General features: G+C 37.0%; 1 long non-coding RNA gene across 1 annotated transcript; it reads left to right on the plus strand.

The window, feature by feature from the left end:
- Positions 1 to 8,255: 8,255 nt before the first annotated feature.
- LOC139126091 (uncharacterized) lies at positions 8,256 to 11,703 on the plus strand. Its single transcript, XR_011550463.1, has 3 exons — positions 8,256 to 8,364; positions 10,832 to 10,956; positions 11,475 to 11,703. It is a non-coding gene; the product is annotated as an uncharacterized lncRNA (long non-coding RNA).
- Positions 11,704 to 21,211: the final 9,508 nt, after the last annotated feature.

Here is a 21,211-nt window from a genome sequence, read left to right on the forward strand (position 1 = left end):
TCCCAGGTGTCACTATACAGGACGACGTCGTCAACGTAAGCTGCACACCCGTCTAGCCCGGATATGACGTCGTTGATCATCCGTTGGAACGTTGCCGGAGAGTTCTTCATTCCGAATGGCATCACCTTGTACTGGAACAATCCGTCTGGTGTAACAAAGGCGGATATTTCACGAGCACGATCCGTCAGAGGGACTTGCCAAAATCCCTTCAGTAGGTCAAATTTCGTCACATACTTGGCTTTTCCCACTCGGTCGATGCAGTCATCAATCCTCGGGATTGGGAAAGTGTCTGTCTTTGTTAAAGTGTTGACCTTCCTAAAGTCCGTGCACATACGATAACTGTGATCTGATTTGGGAACAAGTATGCACGGCGAACTCCAGTTACTTTTACTGGGTTCAATAAAGTCATTGTCCAGCAGGTATTTGACTTCTTCCTGGAGATATTTCGCTTTTGTTGGATTCAGTCTGTATGGATGTTGTTTTACAGGCTTACTGTCCCCAACATCAACGTCGTGATAGATGACGTTTGTCCTCGTTGGAACATCTTGAAACAGGTGTTTATATTCGTGGAGCAGTTCTTTCACCTGTTGTTGTTGTTCTGGCTGGAGGTGTGCCAACTTTGTAGACTCCAGCTTCTCCAGGATTTCTGAGTTCTGAAGCTTGACCGAGCCCAGCTTTGAGTTTAGAGTATTTTCACTCAAGTCAGTTTCAGTATCACTATCTCTATTCATAATGGTTTGAACTGACTGCACTGACAGGCTGAGTTATAGTAGGATTATCCCTATCCAAATATGGCTTAAGCATATTTATGTGACATAGCTGTTTTTGTTTTCGCCTGTCAGGTGTATTATGATGTAATTTAAATCACTCAATTTCTTATCAATTAGGTATGGCCCAAAGTAACGAGCATGGAGTGGTTTGCCAGGAATTGGAAGTAGAACAAGAACTTTTTGACCTGGTTCAAACTTCCGTTTTGAGGTGCTTTTATCATATTTGGTTTTCATTGACTGCTGAGATGACTCAAGATTTTCTCTGGCTAATTCACATGCTTTAGAGAGTTTTGTACGAAAATCTGACACATATTGCAAAATATTCAGACAATCATCATCGTCTGATAGGAATTTCTCTTTAACGAGCTTAAGTGGGCCACGGACTGTATGTCCAAATACAAGCTCAAATGGGCTAAAACCAAGAGACTCCTGAATTGACTCTCTAACAGCAAAGAGCAAAAAATGAATTCCTTCATCCCACTGCTTCTCTGTGTCAAAACAGTAGGTCCTAATCATGTTTTTCAAAGTTTGATGAAATCGCTCAAGAGCACCCTGACTTTCTGGATGATAGGCGGATGACCTATACTGTTTAATGCCTAGCTGATCCATTACTTGTTGAAAAATACCAGACATAAAGTTGGAGCCTTGATCGGACTGGACACATTTAGGGAGGCCAAATAAAGTGAAAAATTTGACTAAAGCTCTCACTATAGTCTTTGTCTTTATATTTCTCAGTGGTATGGCTTCTGGGAACCGAGTTGATGTACACATAATTGTCAGCATGTACTCATTTCTGATCTTGTTTTTGGTAGGGGCCCAACACAGTCTATTAGTATCCTACTAAATGGTTCTTGAAATGCAGGAATTGGCTGTAAAGGGGCCTTTGGAATGGTGTCTGATTGGCTTTCCTACCATTTGACATGTGTGACAAGTTTTACAGAAATGTGCTACATCCTGCCTGAGATTAGGCCAATAAAAGTGACTGAGAATTTTATGATAAGTTTTCCTGACTCCTAAGTGACCAGCCCAGGGGTTTCATGGGCCAGGCGCAATATTTCAGCACGATAGGGCTTTGGAACCACAATTTGATGTTTTATAGCCCAATCGTCATCAACCAAAACATCTGGAGGTCTCCATTTACGCATGAGAAATACCAGATTTTGTATAATAGGAAACAGAGCTATCTGAAGTTTTACCTTCATCATCTACCCTGTCAAACAAAGACAAAATATCTGGGTCTTTGTGTTGTTCTGCAATGAGATTTGATCTAGAAAATGTCTGACTTTGGTCAGCAGAAGTTTTACTGGAAGTTTCAAATCCACGAGGGATAACGGAATGATCCGTGTCAAACACCTGACTGAGAAAGGTGTCATTTAAGTCAACATCTGTGACATTATTTTTGAGAGTATTTTGATTCTCGAAGTTTTCTTTGACATGGCTCGAGTAATAGCACATGAAGGAAATAAACGGTATCTCTTGTTCAATTGGCTCTGGATCCTGATCTAAACTAGGATTATCAGTCACAAGTGGATTAGTAATGACCTTGTCCCCAGCAAGGTCGTTTCCAAGAAGAAGGTGAATCCCTTCAAAAGGCAAAAAAGGCCTAATACCTAAAGCCACAGGTCCAGAAACAAAGTCCGAAGACAAATAGACATTATGGAGAGGAACAGGAATGTAGTCATTACAATCTACCCCCTTAATAAGAACTTTAGAACCTGAAAATGACTTTTCAGAAAACGGCAGGGTATCTGCCAACAAAAGAGACTGGGAAGCCCCGGTATCTTTAGAATTTTGACAGGGGTAGCAGAAGAAAAATCACTAGAAAGTGATATAAAACCATTATGAATAAATGGTTCGAAAATACCCATAATGCTATCTTGAGAAGAATTGACCTTGACCTCATTAATTGGGGATAAGAGGGGTTTAACCTCAGAAAATGTGTTGCACACATTATTAGACTCTAATTGAGTTGATGAAGAAATAAAGCCGGTGGGCTTAGATCCACTTTGACCACTTTGACCTTCACGTTTCTTTTCAATTTGAAACACTCTGACATTAAATGGCCGTCTTTCTTACAATAATTACAAGAAAGTGTACCAAACTGTTTGTCAGAAGGAGATTGAGACTTGGGATCTGATGATGTGGGAGTGTTACTTGAACTCTGTGAACTGTTGTCATTTGATTTTCTACTGTCCTTTGAAAAATTCTTGGATGAAAAGGAGGAGTTAAATTTACCTGCATTGTTTCTGTATGAAAAGGACTGGGATGGTTTGCTGAGAAATGAAGATTTGTGGGTGGTCAATGAATAATCATCGGCCAAACGTGCAGCAACCTCCAATGTATCTGCCTTTTGTTCATTGATAAACGTCTTGATGTCACTCCGGATGCACCTTTTAAATTCCTCAATCAAAACAAGCTGTCGTAATTTGTCATAATTCTGACTGACCTTTTCAGAAGAACACCAACGATCAAACAGTTGTTCTTTTGTTCGAGCAAATTCAACATAAGTTTGATCCTTCACCTTCTCACAATCCCTAAATTTCTGACGGTAAGCTTCAGGCACCAACTCATAGCCCTTGAGAATTAATTCCTTCACAGAATCATAATCTGAAGCCTGCTCTACTGACAACTGAATGTAAATTTCTCTGGCTTACCCACCAAAGCACTCTGCAAAAGCATAGACCAGGACTCCTTAGGCCAATCCAGACTCTGAGCAATTTTCTCAAAATGAAGGAAATATTTATCAACATCCTTTTCTTGGAAAGGGGGAACTAACCTGAAATGCTTAGTGATGTCAAAATTGTCTGAAGGGAAGAATTTTCCTGACTTTCCAAGCTCTAAACGTCTCATTTCTAACTGCAGTCGGTGTTCTGCTAATTCTCTTTCCTTTTCTTTTTCCTCTCTTTCTTTCTCCCTTTGTCTTTCTTCCATTTGCAATTCTTTTTCTTTCATTTCCAATTCCCTCTCTTTCTGTCTTTCTTCCATTTCTAATCTTTCCTGCCTATCTTTCTCTCTCTGTCTTTCTTCCATTTGTAATTGCATTTGTATTTTTTCTTTTTCTAATGCCAATTTTTTAAGCTCCAAATCTGCCTGAATTTCTAATTCAATTTTTTGAGTTCGAAGGAAGACTCAGGCTCATAATCTTTTAAGGCAGACTCCTCAAATGGCCAGAATTAACTAAATGTTTTGCAATCTTGAACTGTATTTCTCGCTTGCGCATAGATCTTTTGACATCTACTTTAAGGAAATTGGCCAGTGCAATGAGGTTGTCTTTTTGAGGGAATCAAATGTGTCCTGATCAAGGTCATCCATAAATTCGTCTGGCTTGAATTCCGCCATGATTGAATTTCGCTGAGTTCACAGTATACAGTAGTTTTGAAAAGGCAGACAAAATGTTATCAAACGGCTCAAAATATTCGTCTCCCGGACGAGCCCCCAATTTGTTACGTGCAGAGAAAACGAACAAAAGGGTGACTCAGCAGTTAACGTTTAACAAAATTTATTACGAAAATAAAACTAATTGCTAAGTCAGGGATAGAGTACAAGCTTTAAAAGTGTACAGACTACTTATCTCAGCTGGGACGGCAAAGCTCCAGTCTCAGAGTTGTAACAGTCAGTCGGATGAATGAACAGTCCTTTGGCTTGCAGGCTTGCAGGCTTGAAGTTGCCAAAGTCCACAGTATAAATCCAGTGTTGGCAGTGAAGGTCTTGAAAAGTCTTGAGAATGACTACTGCTGGAGTTTAGTAACACACAAGAGACACGATCCCAAAAGTCTGACTGGAAGCTGTGCACGTCCCTTTTATAAAGGCATATAAGAACAATCTTCTAGAACTTTTATTGACATGCTAATTACTGTTCTAAAATTATCTCTCTTACACAACTAATCAACTTTCAGAACATTCCAAACATGACTAATTGAATTCAAGGTTGTGAGGTCATTAAGGGCAGTGACCTTGAGAATGTTCTAGACTAATTGAACTCAGGTCATGATGAGTGTGGGGGAAATGACCTACATAACAATATATATATATATATATATATATATATATATATATATATATATATATATAATAACCTTACAACTACTACGATGCCTTTGTTTAACAACCATGTTCTTTCAAAGCTCCTTTCCCTGAAGATTGCTTCCCATGTTTATTAAATGGTAAATGTTATTATAATTTGTGTACAGTCTATATTCACAGCAAGTTTTCGGCATAATAACTCGAAATGGAGTACACTGATTGAAAGCCACAAGGCTAGAAACGGGGTTTATTTGCAAAGATAATGTATTTACATCATTCTCTTTATCTAGAGCTCGCAAAGGCCATGCATGGGTCGTCGCTTTCTGCTATAAATCTAAAATTTTCATCTGTGCATCGGCAGTAAATGTGGACCAATTCTAAAGTCTTAACATAGGATATAAACGATCAATATTCATGGTCTGCCTTCATTACACGTTTCAAACTGTATGAAGCAAAATGGTTTGATCTACTTGTCAGCCATCATATCTAGAACGGCTCTATGTGAAGCAGTACGCAAAACGTGAAGCAGAACTAAGGGCTTAAGAGCTGTATTGGTAGCAACAGAAAAATAGATAATATAGAGCAGTTGAATCTTTTGTTTCATAATTACTACAATACTAGTCATGTTCTTATATATGTTCATATATATATATATATATATATGTTCTATTAGTTATGCCATTGTACTTGAAGTAGTTTGTGTATTATATATATATATATATATATATATATATATATATATATATATATATATGTATATATATATATATATCAATGACTGTGGAAGCAGGCACAATAGAAGCCTCAGAATAAACGTTTATGAATCTTTTTTACATTCGTATACTTTCACATATTGCTCTATGCCTTATTGTTTTACAATATGCAACTTTGATAGGTTCTGTGCAGGGAGTGCTCAGAGCAAAGAAAGAGCTCGTCTCTATGCCCATGATGCAGCATGCATATACTATTACTCTCAAGGGTCCAGGTATTCAGTTAACATCAGTATTTTTTTTCTGATTATTAGGTGTAGAAAACGTTGATCCGACTATTGATGTGCCGTCTCCGAGCAGTACATCGGATTCTTTTACAATATCACAGGTAATTCATGTGAAAACATCTTTGTAATTGTTTTGTATACGATAAATCAAGTTTTACAATGTCTATCTTGCGTCTATTTGTATATTGTAGCCAATTTCTTCTATATTGTATCATTCGAAATTATTTGCAATTACAATGACAGCTTGCGCTACATGAACGAGGACTTTTCTATATAAGCATGTACGTATATTAGAAAAAAAACTGATAATAACATGTGTCAGGGAAGGCATGACCTGCTGTAGAACATTTGACACTTTCATATGAAACAATAAAAAAAGCGTATTTTTGGTTCTTTTCGCTTCTGTCTTATTCTAACGTTAACATGACCTGTGTGGACTAAAGCTAGTGGCCTATTGAAGAGGACTTCAATTTTTGACATTTGCCGCCACCTTTCCATCACTTTTACACGATTGTAACGGTTATACATATTACAATTACCAAAATTACCGTATTTCTAGCAAACCATATTTTTATACAACAAACTTTCGATTTGTGGACATTTTTATTACTTACCGAGTTTAGAGCATCGATAGAATGTACGATTATTCCTGCAAGTTATGGAGAACAACTCAACACTGAACGGGCGTATCACATTTGCTGAAGGTTAGTTTACATTTGAGTTGTTTGTGTGTCTGTGTGTTATAATGATTTTTATTGCTTGAACTGCAAGCTGTAAATATATCTTCCGACATACTAAAAGTCCACCTGTTTAATGTACTTGAGTGTTCTGCGTCAATGATATTGTCAAACGTATCGTTAATGAGGTCAAAAGTTATCTGTGTATATATAATTACACTTGCAAGATACATGTGAACGAAGGTATCATTATCGTCAGAAGAATCCTTTGAATTTAAAATCATTTTTCATGTTCTTTACAGGAATATTCAATGACATACAAGATTTAATTGACAACGTTTTGCCATTTATCAGCGAAGACACCAAATTGGCAAAACCGGGAGACTTGACCGAAACACTTATGACAATCGTTGATAGTCTTGGAATGTTCATACTTGAAAGGAGCATCAGTGGCAGTGGCGCTATTGTCCTTCAAACTTCTTCACTCGTTCTGAATGTTGAAAAGAACTCTATACAGAGCTTATGTGATAGTACTGTGATGGTTGACCCTGGCAGTGGAATCGAAATCCCCACGAGGAAGTATATTTTCCCAAATTTGAGAGAAAACGTTACTGTTAATAGAATGGTATGTGTCTTTTCAAAGAGGGATTCAGATCAGGAGTGTTGCCACCGTCGCAACCGAAAAAATTAGCCAAATTGTTGACATAATATTTCCCATTCTTTGAACAAAAGTATTGAAGCATTGGAGAGGTTGTAGCTTAATAGTTTACTTGAAGTGATTTTCGAACATAATTTGTGCGACAGGGCTCCCCAGGCATACAACGCTGCAATAAATAATGAAGGTAACACTTTTTTTACCAACAAAAACATGCTACAACAAATTGCATTGAAGTGAATCGAAAAACTGATGAAAACAACAGTAAAATAGATGTAGTCAACGATTTTTTTAATAATATTTTATTAAGAAAGACTGTATCACATTATATTGTCAGCTGCTATTATCAGCTAGGCGGTAATATATGAATCAAGTCTGTCTGCAAAGGTTGAAACATTGTCTAGCAGGAGGTCAGACGCCGGTGCCAGGGTTATTGATCGGCTGGTGTTGTTTTGACACAGCCTTACCTCCTGCTAAACAATGTTTCCTCCTTTGCAGACGTAGTTGATGCCCTTCTTATCGTTTAGCTGATAATTGCACATGACAGTGTAATATGATACTGTCTTTTCCCATAAAATGCAACTAAAAAACCGTTGGCAACATCGATTTTCCTATTGTACATCGATTTTACGGTTGTTCTCATCAGTTTTCGATACACCAAAATGCAATTGGTTGTATTCATGCAACGGTAGCTTCTGAGACGCATGCGTGCTAGAGTCACAAGCAGGCTGAGAATTTGCTTACAAACATCAACGCTGAGATAATCAGAATACAGAACGGCGGACATCTCATTTCATACGCAAGTCCTTCAAAGTCGTCCTCTGTTCAGTACTTGTCAACAATCTGAGACAGTCCTTTAGAACTGTTTGTCAGGTATTTTTATTTGTGTATCACTACATCTTTATCCAGAATTAAGCGTATGTCTGAACAGAAGCAACGTTTTGACATAAACCTGTGGTTTCAATACACGCAAAGCGCGAATAATTGTTCGAAAACACAAGACCGTTTTCGTACATCAAAGTGACTTTTACCAATTTGAAAGTATCGCGATTATTTTGTTTTCATCTTCGATTATAGCTATAAATAATCCAATCACATATTCATTCAAACGGACATGTTCTCTTCTACTCTAGATATTTCTTCTAAAGGCTGATATTCATCAAATATCAAACATGACGGAACAATTTACTACAGATATATTGACCTTGACCTTTAAGGATGAAGGCGGAGAAGAGATCAAAGGTATTTAGCATCAAAATATTGATTGATTCTACAACGCATTTCAGTATTAACTGTTAAGCGCTAACCGTGTCATTAATAATTTCAGTGTGATGAACGGCTTTACATTGTTGTTTCGGCTAAAGGTGAAGAAGGTAGTTTGCAAAGAATATATGGTACCTGAAATATACTATATATCAAAGTGTAATTCTGTCGTTAGATAATCAACAAGCAGCAGAGAGGAAGACACTTGGACAGGACAAATCGTATATATTTACACTATCAATGCTCATATTCATTCCAACTTTTCCCAACACAGAAACTTGCAAACATGGGATTATGACACATGCATAATTCTATTGTTCCGATGTTATCTACAAATGTTAGGTCAGCCCAAAATTCTGACACCTTTCACGGAGCGCGTATGTCGTTGGATAAAATGGCTGTTCAGAACATTTGTAATTAGCCCTAGGCCTATGTACTGGTCAGACATCATGTTGCCTACATAATAGTAGTTCTAAACATAGACAGTAGAGGGAAAGTCAATCTCTACTGTCTATATTCTTAACTAAACCACGGTCCCTCCACAAAGGACCGTGACCAAACTACAAAAAGTTGTTACACTACTAAAAATGCCCATTTGAGACGCCATGCCGAGTTCCTTTTAGAGGGTTCTCACATAGGGGTAGATTTAGATCAGACGCTACAAGATAGCAAACGATACAAAAATCGTTGTGACATATTTTAGAACTGAACATTCATCTACATTGAAATGTTGAATATAATGTATAGTATAGCAGTCGAAAAATCAGAACTTGGTCATATGTTTTCACCATGACGTGACGCAGCAAACATTGAGGTAGCTCCATGCAAAGAATGACTTAATCGCCACGCTAAAAAACGGATATTTCGAGAAGAGAATACAGAAAAGCCATCGGGGATGTTGGAAGGGGGTGCTAGAACTGCAAAAAATCGACATCACTTTGTTCAAGTTGGTGACGGTCATATCACTTAAAGAAAAAATACAATCAAATTTGCAACATACGTGGTTGGGCCGAAAAAGAAATTAAATTCCATGGTGTCCCACCAATCCGCATAGTGGATCCATGCAGTAGAAAACTATGGTGACCCCTACATCACGGACAAGGTCTGTGTCAACATGAATTGTTAATACTAGAGGAAAAATTCGGGTCATTTCGTGCAAAAAGTTGCCACAAGCTTTAACCAGGTGATAATTGAATTCCATCAATCCCTCTCTAAAGAGAAAAATTCTCATGTTTTTCTGATGCACCATAGGTACAATGCTGTGTGGACCTTTGTGTACATGTTCCGTTCACTATGTACCCTGCACCACAATAGAGGGAAACACTGTGGACGAACACAAATCACCATACACAGACTTAGGTGGCTGCAAAGTTTGCAAGGACCAAAGACCACATGTACAATAAAAGAAGGGCCTCGGCTACTTCTTTGGCGTCTACACATGCGCTACTCCGCTCTGCGTGGCAGGGCTATAATACGGCTACAGCGTAGTCATAGCCGAGCACTCTTGACTCATATCGGCCGTAGGGCTAATAGCTGACCATCGCGCATCGGTTGATACCGTGGCAGAAAATTACTTTAATAGTAACCTCCGTGACTTTATTTTTAGGTCACGCGTACGTCAGTCCAAGGAGGTAAAAAGTTCTCTTCTACCTCCATGGTTAGTCATGGAGCCAGGAGCGGAGCTAGTACCTCCATGCTATACGGCAAGCATTGGGGAATATCTTGGTCATTGCATGCTCACTGTGTTTCGAATATCATTACACACGCTTTGCTAGGTCTGCATAGTTTTCCCTGTTTGATGAACGTTAGTGTTGTAATTGTAGCCAACAAAATTGCATTGCTAAATTCGGAATCGCAACTGTCTGATAAAGAGTATGAAGCTAGCTCTATGCAAAGAGTAACCTGAATTCGCTGCCCACATGTGGGGGTTGTCTACATAATGTAAAGCCACTCCCAAGGTTTCCATTGATAAAATGTGTGCGTAAACATGAAAAGCAAAATCATGACTTTTAATAGACGTGGTGGCTATGGCCGATTTGGCCAAAATAGGCTATACCCACCATGTCTAAATCTGTGTGGGGAAAAGCTGTTACGTTAATCAGTAAAAATCTACCACAAATGTATTTCCTTAAACAAGTGGACGTGCATAAATATATTAGCATAGTAATAATTAATATACTGGTCATTATAACACAAATGTCGCGATGCTGCAGAAAATAGAACTAAAAGTTAGAAACAGACTGCTAGGAAGACTTGAGGATTTTTTTAAGATATGTAATTAAGAATGAAGATGCCACCTGATTAATTGCATTAACTGCCTTAAGATTGTAACAAATTATAAAAGGCACCAACCAAAAGTGAAAACCATGTAATAGCTTGCCCATAGATATTGTATTGCCATGAGCAAGATTGTGAAAAATCCTCTGTTCAAAATAATTACTTTCAGTACAAAATACCACGGAAGAAATCGGTATTTGGCTCGGTTATTGTCACAAATCATTAAGTAAACCGATGGTGAAAGGGCAGTATGTTGAAGCCGACGCTACTACGCAGTACAAGTTTGAGACTATGGTAAGTACTTCCTCTTCTGACCATTGTAACTATGTTTGAGAAACTCTTCCTATCCGGCATTTGATCTATATCAAGACAACTGTCTGTAATAAGTTGGTCATTTTCCCCGCTATTTAACCGTAAGTTAGGATAAACGTAAATTTTCCTGTATATGAGAAAGCCGTTATCCGTAATGGGGTTTTTAGTCTGGGAACGTACTAAGTATGGCAGATATCTTTACCAGCATAATTATCACATACTGTATGTTCTATTTAAAAACAAGGCTGAATAGCGTAAGTTATTGTAAGTTTATATTTTGTGACTGCGGAAGCTAAAACACTGAATATGCCTAGAGCAACCATTGCGTAAAGTTCAGATAACAAAGAAACGAATCTGCAGGTATGAATTAAGGATTAAATTGATTAGTGATAGAAATCAACAGAAAGTCGATGTTATCGGGGTGGCTGTGTCACAATGGGTGCCATATTTGTTAAGTTCCCGAAATGTTTGTTCTTATGAATTATGTTGTTACTACTCAGGTGCCCAAGCCCTACCATGCCATTCAAATAGTGTTGGAAACTTATGAACATGTCTACGAGAGCACTACAGCACATGTGTCAACTGGATTACTGGGAAATGGCAGCCGAGAAGGAGGTGTCAAGTTTTCAAGAGAAGTAATATTTAATGGGAGCATTGCTAACATCTTCCTACCGGAAGATAAAATAACCCGAACAGGAAGCTATTATGTGACGTTTAATCTTACTCACAGTAGGTGCCACGATACTTAAAGTAATATTTAATTTTTCCTGTAAAATCTCTGTAAAACTCTAGTTTGCATATGCATTTTCCTACATTTGATGTTAAACATTGCTTTCTTAGTTCTCAGTCGTGTACATCGCCCTTTGAAGCAAAAGAATGGGTTCATTCTATACACCAACCAATGCCGTTTCCAAGGCCAAAGAACGTGTTTTGGCTTTGCTAAATGTGAATTTTATTGCACCGCCACATTCAATAATTCCTTAGTAACTCTATTGAAAAACAATAGATGATAAGTTGCAAGGCAATTATTTCTGATTGGCCAAAAAAGAAAAAGGTTTGTTACTCTTCCTTGGTCGAGTGTGCTGTATATATGTAAGAATGGCAATATGTTACTTAGAGGAAAAAATGTAAAATTTTATTTTGTGTTCATATCAGGAGCTGAATCTTATGAGCTCCAAAAGAAAAACAACAACAAATTAAAAACCACGCCATCGCATGATTTTAGCATAAGACCTTGAATGACAAACGAAATTAATATTTTTGGCCCCTGTTCATTTTCTTGTGCTTAATGTAGCTCAGCCTATCCTTAATATAACCTGATCAACCATGTTCTTACTGAAGCCAAAACGAACATCTATTTTCCTGTTGTTTAGCAAACATCGAATCATGGATCTTCCTTTACTCTTTGACATTTACTCGAATATAGGAGCATGCCTTTGAAGTTTGGATTACTCGTCAACACTCCAAATATCTATTGTTTTTGGTCAATATTGTAAATAGCCCGTCAAAAGAGTTATAATGGCCACTAAGTTTGTCTCGTGTTTGAATTTCAGGTCATGGAGTCGAATTCCACGTGACAACCACTTTACACAGATGTAGTTATTCTGTTGATAACACTAATTCTTGGCAAAGCAGTGGTTGCAAGGTTCGCATTTCTTATCCTGCCGTTGTGCACTTCGACATGATAGTTTCGCACATGCACAAGCCAAGTTTGTCATCTCCGAACGAAAAAAAACCGGGATTTATTCGCTGGTCGTTCTACGCCACGACAACCCGCGTCTATGTCATCAATTTTGGTGCATCGGACCTTTTTTGTGTCGATCTTCGGTGTGCTCGTCAATGGTATTTCTCTCACGATCAAAATGTGTGTGATGGGAAAATATTGTAACAGTCATGACTATTAGAATCTGACAAAATACCTCAACTAGGCAAATTTTTGAGTCTTCGTGTTTTGGTTTTGTCGACAACATGCATGGGGGTTCGTATTCGTATAGACCGCGCCGACGCCTGAACTTTCGACGCACTGTGTACTCACATGCAGCAGACATACGATTTCCAATGCAACAAGGGGTGGGGTGTCAAGTGCGTTGTCCGGGCCTCCAAAAGTCATGTACCCAGGGTCATTGCAACCAGGGTCAGGCGCAACGTTTACAATGTTCGCGCCGTCGAGATTCAATCGATTTTTGTTCCCGAAAATAACGTATCTTCGTCTGAGGTTAATTCCAGGCCTATGCTATCGTTGAAAATTTTGAATAACTTTGCGGAAGGTACGCGTAGACCGAGAGGTCGTCTGGCATTTGCTCCAACACATGAACGAACGTGAACGCCGTCTTCCTCGGTCACGCAACAGACGACTGGAAATGATTGACAACTTGCGCACGGCGTATTGATATAATTCTTAAAGTAGTTCAAAGTTTAAACAAAAAATCGTCATGGAAAACTTCTTTTACTTTGCAAAAAATAACGCATTTTTGGCTTGTGCATGTAATAAGTATATTATTCCCTAAGCTCGGAAAATACTCGTGACGTAATGACCATATCACCACTCGTCTTTGACTCGTAGTGACACGGTCATTGCGTCACTCGTATTCTCCTTCGCTGAACGAAGAAAAATATAAGGGAATAATATATATAATTATTCCAATTCAAACTTTTTCAAAAGGTGATACTGCGTATTCGTTTCCGGACATTACACCAAGTAGACTAAAGCAAGTAGCTTAATAAACTGCATTTATCGAGCGGACGTGCACGAGCAAAAGTGCAACCGTCTGTTTCAAATCATCACTCAAACGTACTGTACTGAATTCTATTTAAACAGTCGCAAAAACACTATTGTTTCGTCCACATGTTTGTTTGTTAGTTTGGCTGTACATTCAATCTCCAGTGTAATTGCCAGGTAATAAGCCATCTTGCCATAAATGATTCGCCATTTTGCGTATTAACTTTTATTGTATTATTACATATAACCTAACATGTGCAGCATTTGGCCGTATTGCCATAATCTTCTTCTCAATGGCCAATATCTTGATGGCGTTCGTGGACGTTGAGGCATAACGATAAAGTGCAATAGTAGAAAAGTTTGACTACCTCAGCCCGAAAAGAAAATATCATGGTTGTTCTGAGGCAACTGTTATTTTTAACTTCTTATAGCGCCCTGGTCTATTAATAAATGCCAATTGCCTTTCAGGTATCTCCGAAGTCCAACGTCAATTGCACTTTATGCTTGTGCAATCATCTGACAACATTTACCGCAGTGCGATTTGAAGTACCGATGACTGCTACTTTACCAAGGAGAAACAAAATGGTTGATGATACTGGAACAATTCCGGAGACAACTCACAATTTGCATATTTGTTGTAACTATTAACGTCTGAACGTTTGATTTCACACTTCACATTTGAATCAAATGATAGAAAACAGCGACAAAGTAAATTTGTTGACAGTTTGCCTGATGGTCACTTAGTTGACGTAGAGTGTTTCGCTTATTATGAGGAATTTTTTCCACCAGTTCATTTTGAATTCGCTAAAAATCCTATAATTTACCTCGCAAAGTTTATTATCCATGTTTCAAAATATGGCTAAAATACAAATTTCACTGTCGTTGTAACGTTCATCGAGTTAACAGCTTCATTGTTATGCTAACAGCGGTTACAGTTGGCTCGTCACTTTGACGATCATTTTACAGCCTCAACGTCATTTAACCTTTCCATCTGCCGGCACACGCCAGATTTTGGTATCCTTGCAGTGATAGTCCAATACCTTTTCGCAATATATAATACATAGAGTGAGATATACAGAAATAAACGAGTGTCGTACGTCTCCATTAGAATATAAAAGGTGTATTGCCCAGATGCGCGTTTGTTACAAGTTTAATTCATTAGCAGCGGTCGTAGGCGTTTTGAGGTTCTTATGCCTTATACGAGTTCAAATATAAATAATGATATTATTTGATGCACAGTTTACAACAATGGCATAAGAAAGCAATATTAATTGAAACCCCCTTTGGACTAATGATAACATAATATTAAACAGTCTTTGCGATAACTATACTCAGACACTGAACCTGTAACATACGGTGAATTATAGTGAACCTTGTTGTTACTCGATGTCAGATACAGAACGGAATGCTCAAACGTTGGTCAACTATCCTAATTGCAAGACGTTTACATCGAAAAATACTTCTAAAGACATTTTAGAAGCCGCAGAGATTTGAACAGAGATAAGGATAGCCTGATGTCCAATGGTGGATTCAATATTTTCAATTGTGTGATAGTAGGTATTACCAATTCTTAATTTTAGCGATAAGAGGAAAAAAACCCAGTCCATTTGACTGATGTAAGCTTAAAGCTCTTGTAGCTGAAATTCGTGAAATTTGTCGACCTGAAAAGTTTTTTTTTTGGACAGGTAAATTTTAATTTTAATTTATTAAAATTTAATTTTGATTTCCCATAATTTTTAAAAATTGGTCATATTACAAAGAAAACAACGCATATGGTGTCCCAGTAAAAAACATTCAGCACTATCCATTATATTGGATTACTCTGTTGTTCCTGTTAGGATTCCAATGCATGTATGCACTGCGTACTGTGTTTTTGCTTTATTTGCATGAGGGCGCCATTATATGTTTGGGCAAACATTTATTATTTATCTTGCTCAAAATTGCACCTGTATTCCAAGTGGATATTTTACTCAACCTGAATTAACAGCCCTCAATGAGTACATTCCCATGAAATTATTTTAGTTTGGAAGTAATATCACAAAAATAAGGGCAAAAAAGATACAGCCATCAGGCCTTTAAAATAAAGTTTATTTATAATATAAATTTAAGAATTCTGCAAAGAAAATGCATTAGTTAAGCTCTTTCATTTTTTTCATGTCACTTTTTGAAACGAAAACTTTATTTTAGCAACTTGACTACTGGTTTCCCTTGAATACGTTTTCAATGAGATGAGGAGAATTGATATTAAATAAACTTTTGAAAAATGTATGTTACCCATCAGAGCAATTCCACCCAATCAATAAATGCATTCTACTCTAAACTTTTACAGACAAAATACAATATTACTTAGATAAGCGACACCATTTTCAGGCTATTTTGTAGTATTGTATGATAACTTTTTCAAGGACCAGTTACAGATAAATGGTTAATAAAGATTAGACCAGAATAAATAAAGTGTTCCTCAGAATACCTGCTTCTACATTATCCAATTTACAATTAAGTTTGAAATTGGAGCAAAACGAAAACGAGTATGTTAGTTTGTCGCTGATGGCACTCTTGTGTCTCTCGAGTTTTATGCTTCTGTAATGGCGCTATGTTGAAATGGCCAGAATTCTCGGACAACGCAGCCTTTCTATGTAATGCCTTTATTGTTGTTACAGTTTGTTAAATCTAGACTTCAAGTTGTCATTAACAATGAAACTAGTTGGGAAATTTTGCTGATTTCTACAAAGTAAATTAAGTAATCACTCGCCGACTCCGCAGTTTTGCTAAAAGATTTGAGTTAGAACAGTGCATTTTTCCTTGGCGTTGTTTTAAAGTTAAAGCATTAATTACGTAATATGTGCCTTTTCACTAAATGTTCAGTAAGTAAACTCCGACTGTTGCATTTATGTTTGAGGTTCTAAATATCATTCACCTAAATAAGGGAAACGTTTATATGTGAAAAAAGATTTATAGTACGTTTTGTATGAATGATGATACCTTTGAAATACACAAACACTTGTTTTTTGAATTGTAACAGATTCAATCATTTTAAGTGATGGACTTTGACTTGATGCATAATACGAGAAAGATGAGCTTTAAATGTCTTATTTAGCAAATGAGGGAAACTACCTAACTAATTTTATGAACCGTGTTCTCATTATTGCTATCTTACAAGGTTGCATTAAATATCCGCTAGCTGTTTTCATAAAACACAAGTAAGGAAAATTGAAAATAACATAAAAATTGTGACAAAAACAAATGGCATACCTAGCAGTTTGATAAATTGACTTTATGTTGAACTTAAACATGTGATTCATGTCGCCTTTTACTTTTGTTTGTGATGATGTGAAAGCTTATATCTTTCCTCTTTAATGGAAAATTAACCTACAAGTTAAAAGTCTGATTCTATTTTTCTCAGAGAAAACACAAGCATTGTCTTCAAGAACAAAGATAACATTAAGCGGTCTGCGTTCAAGGAGAAAAATCTTAAAATATGGACATTTGAAACTCAAAACTGCAACCATTTCTTCTCCAGGAAAAAGTAAAGATTAGTTTTCACCAACATGACCAGACGATAAAAATGAAATTGTTTTGCCATACATGCCTTAGGATGGGCTTGCACAAGATGGAAACCATAAAAAGTTTCCGAAAACGTGAATACGAATGTCTCTTTCCATGTCGTGTACTATTCCAAATTAGCATCTTCAATTTATTACACCTTTTTAAAAAAAACACTTGATTTTTCATAAAATTTGGACTTGGTAAATATTTTTAAATTCTACGTAATCTTCAAAACGGATATGCTAAATACAGTCTTAGAGATTACATTGTAAGACGACTTGTGAAAATGTATGTCAAATTACGATGTACTGACCAAGTTTTACATTCAATATCATTTTAACATCTATGTATTGACATAGTTACAAAGATTGCGGTTGAACTAAAATATTTTACAGTGTCCTTTGGACAAAAATAATACAAATCTTTTAGTCTATAATAACCTTCTCAAGTAGTGTTAATGATTATAAATGAGCAGAGTACTTGTGTTTCCAAAAATAGAATGATTTTGATAAGGTATCACAACAGGAAAAGAAACTTTTTGTACCGGGGGAACATGAGTGGAATATATGGTCTAGGGTTTCGTTAGAGCCTAGAGAACAAATTTGTACTGGCAAATAATTATATATTATTCCCCAATATTTTTCTTCGTTCAGCAAAGGAAAATACGAGTGACGTAATTACCGTGTCATCACGAGTCCTAGACGAGTGGTGACACGGTCATTACGTCATGAGTATTTTCCGAGCTGCACGAAGAAAAATATTAGGGAATAATATACTTATCACATGCACAAGCCAAGAATTCGTTATTTTCTGCAAAGTAAAAAAAGTTTGCCATGACGATTCGGCGTTTAAACTTTGGACTACTTTAGAAATAATATTAATACGCCGTTCGCAAGTTGTCAGTCATTTCCAGTCGTCCGTCGCGAGAGCGAGGAACACGGCGTTCACGCTCGTTCGTGTATGGAGCAAATACCAGACGACCTCTCGGTCTACACGTACCTTCTGCAAAGTTATACACTATTTCAAAGATAGCATAGGCCTAGAAAGCTACATCAGACGAAGATATGCTATTTTTTCGGGGAAAAAATCGTCTGAATCTCGACGGCGCGAACACTGTAAACGTCGCGTCACCCTGGTTGAAATGCTTATGGAACCCACGGTAACGCGACCAGCTTCGAGTTCGTCGTTTCCGCAAATTATTCACGTAATTCCTTGGGAATATACAGGCGGTACACTCTTGTGTTTACATTATTGTTCTGATTATTATTGTCGTAGTCTGTGAAAATATCGAACTCATTACATGCCTTTTGAGGTCTGGACACCGCACCTGACCCCTTGGTAACAGTGGAACCGTATGTCTGCCGCATGAGAGTACACTGCTCAGTGTGTTGAAAGTTCAGGTGTCGCCAGAACGAATACGAACCCCCATGCATATTGGCGACAAAACTAAAACACGATGACTCAAAAATTTGCCTAGTTGATGTATATTTTCAGACTCTAACAATAACGATTAATGTTTACGATATTTTCACGTCAGACACATTTTGATCGTGGGAGAAATACCGGCCGCAATGTTATTTGTCTACATTTACGAGCACACCTATCTACCAAGATCGACGCAAAAAAGGTCCGACGCACCAAAATTGATGACATAGACGCGGGTTGTCGTGACGTAGAACGACCAGTGAATAAATCCCGTATTTTTTGTTCGGAGACGAACTTGTGCATGTGATAACAGATTTTTAGATTTTTGTTTGTCTGAGCAGTGAAAAGGAAACTTTCAATAATATAAACAAATTTCGTAGCCTGATATTTGAGCGGATGCGGAATATGTATTTTATATGGAATGATACAAACCAAAAGACGTATTGATGACGTCGGTGTTTTCTGCAATAAGATAATTGTACTTTTCCTATAGCTCATTCGACAGAGATGGCAAGTCTCTCATATGTTTGCTTTGAAAAACATATGTCTTATAGGAGCCAAAATCCGCAAACTCGTGAGACATTCTGTCTCTGTACATTTGGTATGGGATTCAATTATTCCTGTAGAGACAGAGAGGGCTTCGTGCTCTAGACATTCTTGGTTATGTTGTTAGAGTGGGTTTTTCGTCGAAACTGTATGTGTAATATGTGATTGTTCGTCATTAACTAAGAAGCTCTGTTACCTAGCCGTATAAACGTTACAGTCATATAAGTTAGACTACATATTGTTACCTGGTAACATGCATTTTGCCATTTTATTGTTCAGAAATTAATATTTGGAAACTGTTTTCTTTTCCTGTTATCAGCACGTCGAATGACGTGTTTTATCTTGTATCTGACATTTCTTGTTGCGAACTACGGCTCATGGTTGTGACAAGCCGCTCATGTCTGGAAAGTTGTTGTAAATTTATATAGCAAGTAATTTCGACCTGGCGACATACATGACGTAACATTATTTTGTTCATTAGCAGACTTTCATCTCACTTAATAAGCCAACAGAAATTCGGTTCTGCGCATTCACATGTCTATCAACCATGTGCATGTCCGTATTCTGGCCTGTATTGGAGCGAATGGGTGTGAATGGATAGTAGTAATAAAATCTGCCAAAATCAAGTTTAACATCATATTTATTATATTCGTATCACTAAGATTAATAATCAAGGATAGGATAAAGACAGGACAGATGGTAATTTATGAGTACTATTACACACATTAAGCTTACAATTTTTTATTCAAACTTACGAATATTACAAAATTTCAATTTGTATATTATACAACTCATAAATTGATATTTTTCAACAAACATTTTCATGATTATATTAATTAATTTCGGCTTTGATAATGGAGTGATTGAGCAGGAAGTATAGCTTATTCCTCATAAAACTTAATAGCGTAAGTTGTACATGTAGTATTTATGGCAGCCGTGTAGGTACTATGCTACTATAAAAATGAACGTTTTCAACTGAGGCAGCAACGGCGGAACATGATAGTGAAGCAAGTTAATGAATCGTGAGGAAAGACAGTGTTAGAGTGGCCTACTGCTAACAACAGGGTAATTCAATAAAGTCATTCATTGCAAATTGGAAAAATTACTGCGATAAATTTATGTGAAGTGAAGGATTATGATATTGACAGATGTATGTTATATACGCATCATCCTATTTTATATCCCTTATTTTACACAATTTACTAGTGTGACCTTCCTTTTGTTTTTTTCGTAGAAGCTTACCTGGGTTTTTTTAACTCCATGAGAATCTCAAATGCTGTGTTTGTCAAACACCAGTCTATAAATCATTCAATCAGTATCTCAAAGTATAAACCAGCCTCGAAGTGTTATGTTGTTTCAACAAGTAAATTTTTTCTCAGACTATCTCATCATATTGAAACATATTTTGTTATACATGTACGTTTTTTGTTCACGACTTTATTAGTTTGGCTTTTTTGAATGGTCAGATTGTAAATTTGCAACATTGTAATATCTTGTTGTCTAAAGGGGTAAATAGTAAAAGTTGCTTCAGCCTCGTTACACACATTTATCATGTTACCATAAATGGCGAAAAAGCTATATTTCCTTTAGTTTTTGGACAACAATAGCAAACACGATTGGACCTTATTTGGGATAATTGTATTTTGATATTAACAATTGTGTAATGTAAAAAAAAACAGTAGATAAGTTTACATTTGTACATTAAATCGACATTACTTCACCATCCAATTATCCCAAATTAGTTCCGATCGTGTTAACACTCTTTGGACGTTGAGCTGTAGAACATAAAAAGGGATAATTTTTGATTTGTGACTTTCATGTGACGGATACCTGTTGCAATTAATATTCCATGACAAGCGTCAATAGGCCCGTACTATTTTACCTAAGGTATTTTTCTTTTGTATGCGTTTCCATACAGCATGTGATGTCAGGTGAACAGAGTTTACAGTTTACAATTTGCCAAGAGGACTGTACGGCACGGGAAACCATTATCATAACATT

This window comes from Ptychodera flava (genome assembly GCF_041260155.1).
Source record: "Ptychodera flava strain L36383 chromosome 3 unlocalized genomic scaffold, AS_Pfla_20210202 Scaffold_26__1_contigs__length_13983176_pilon, whole genome shotgun sequence".
NCBI lineage: Eukaryota > Metazoa > Hemichordata > Enteropneusta > Ptychoderidae > Ptychodera > Ptychodera flava.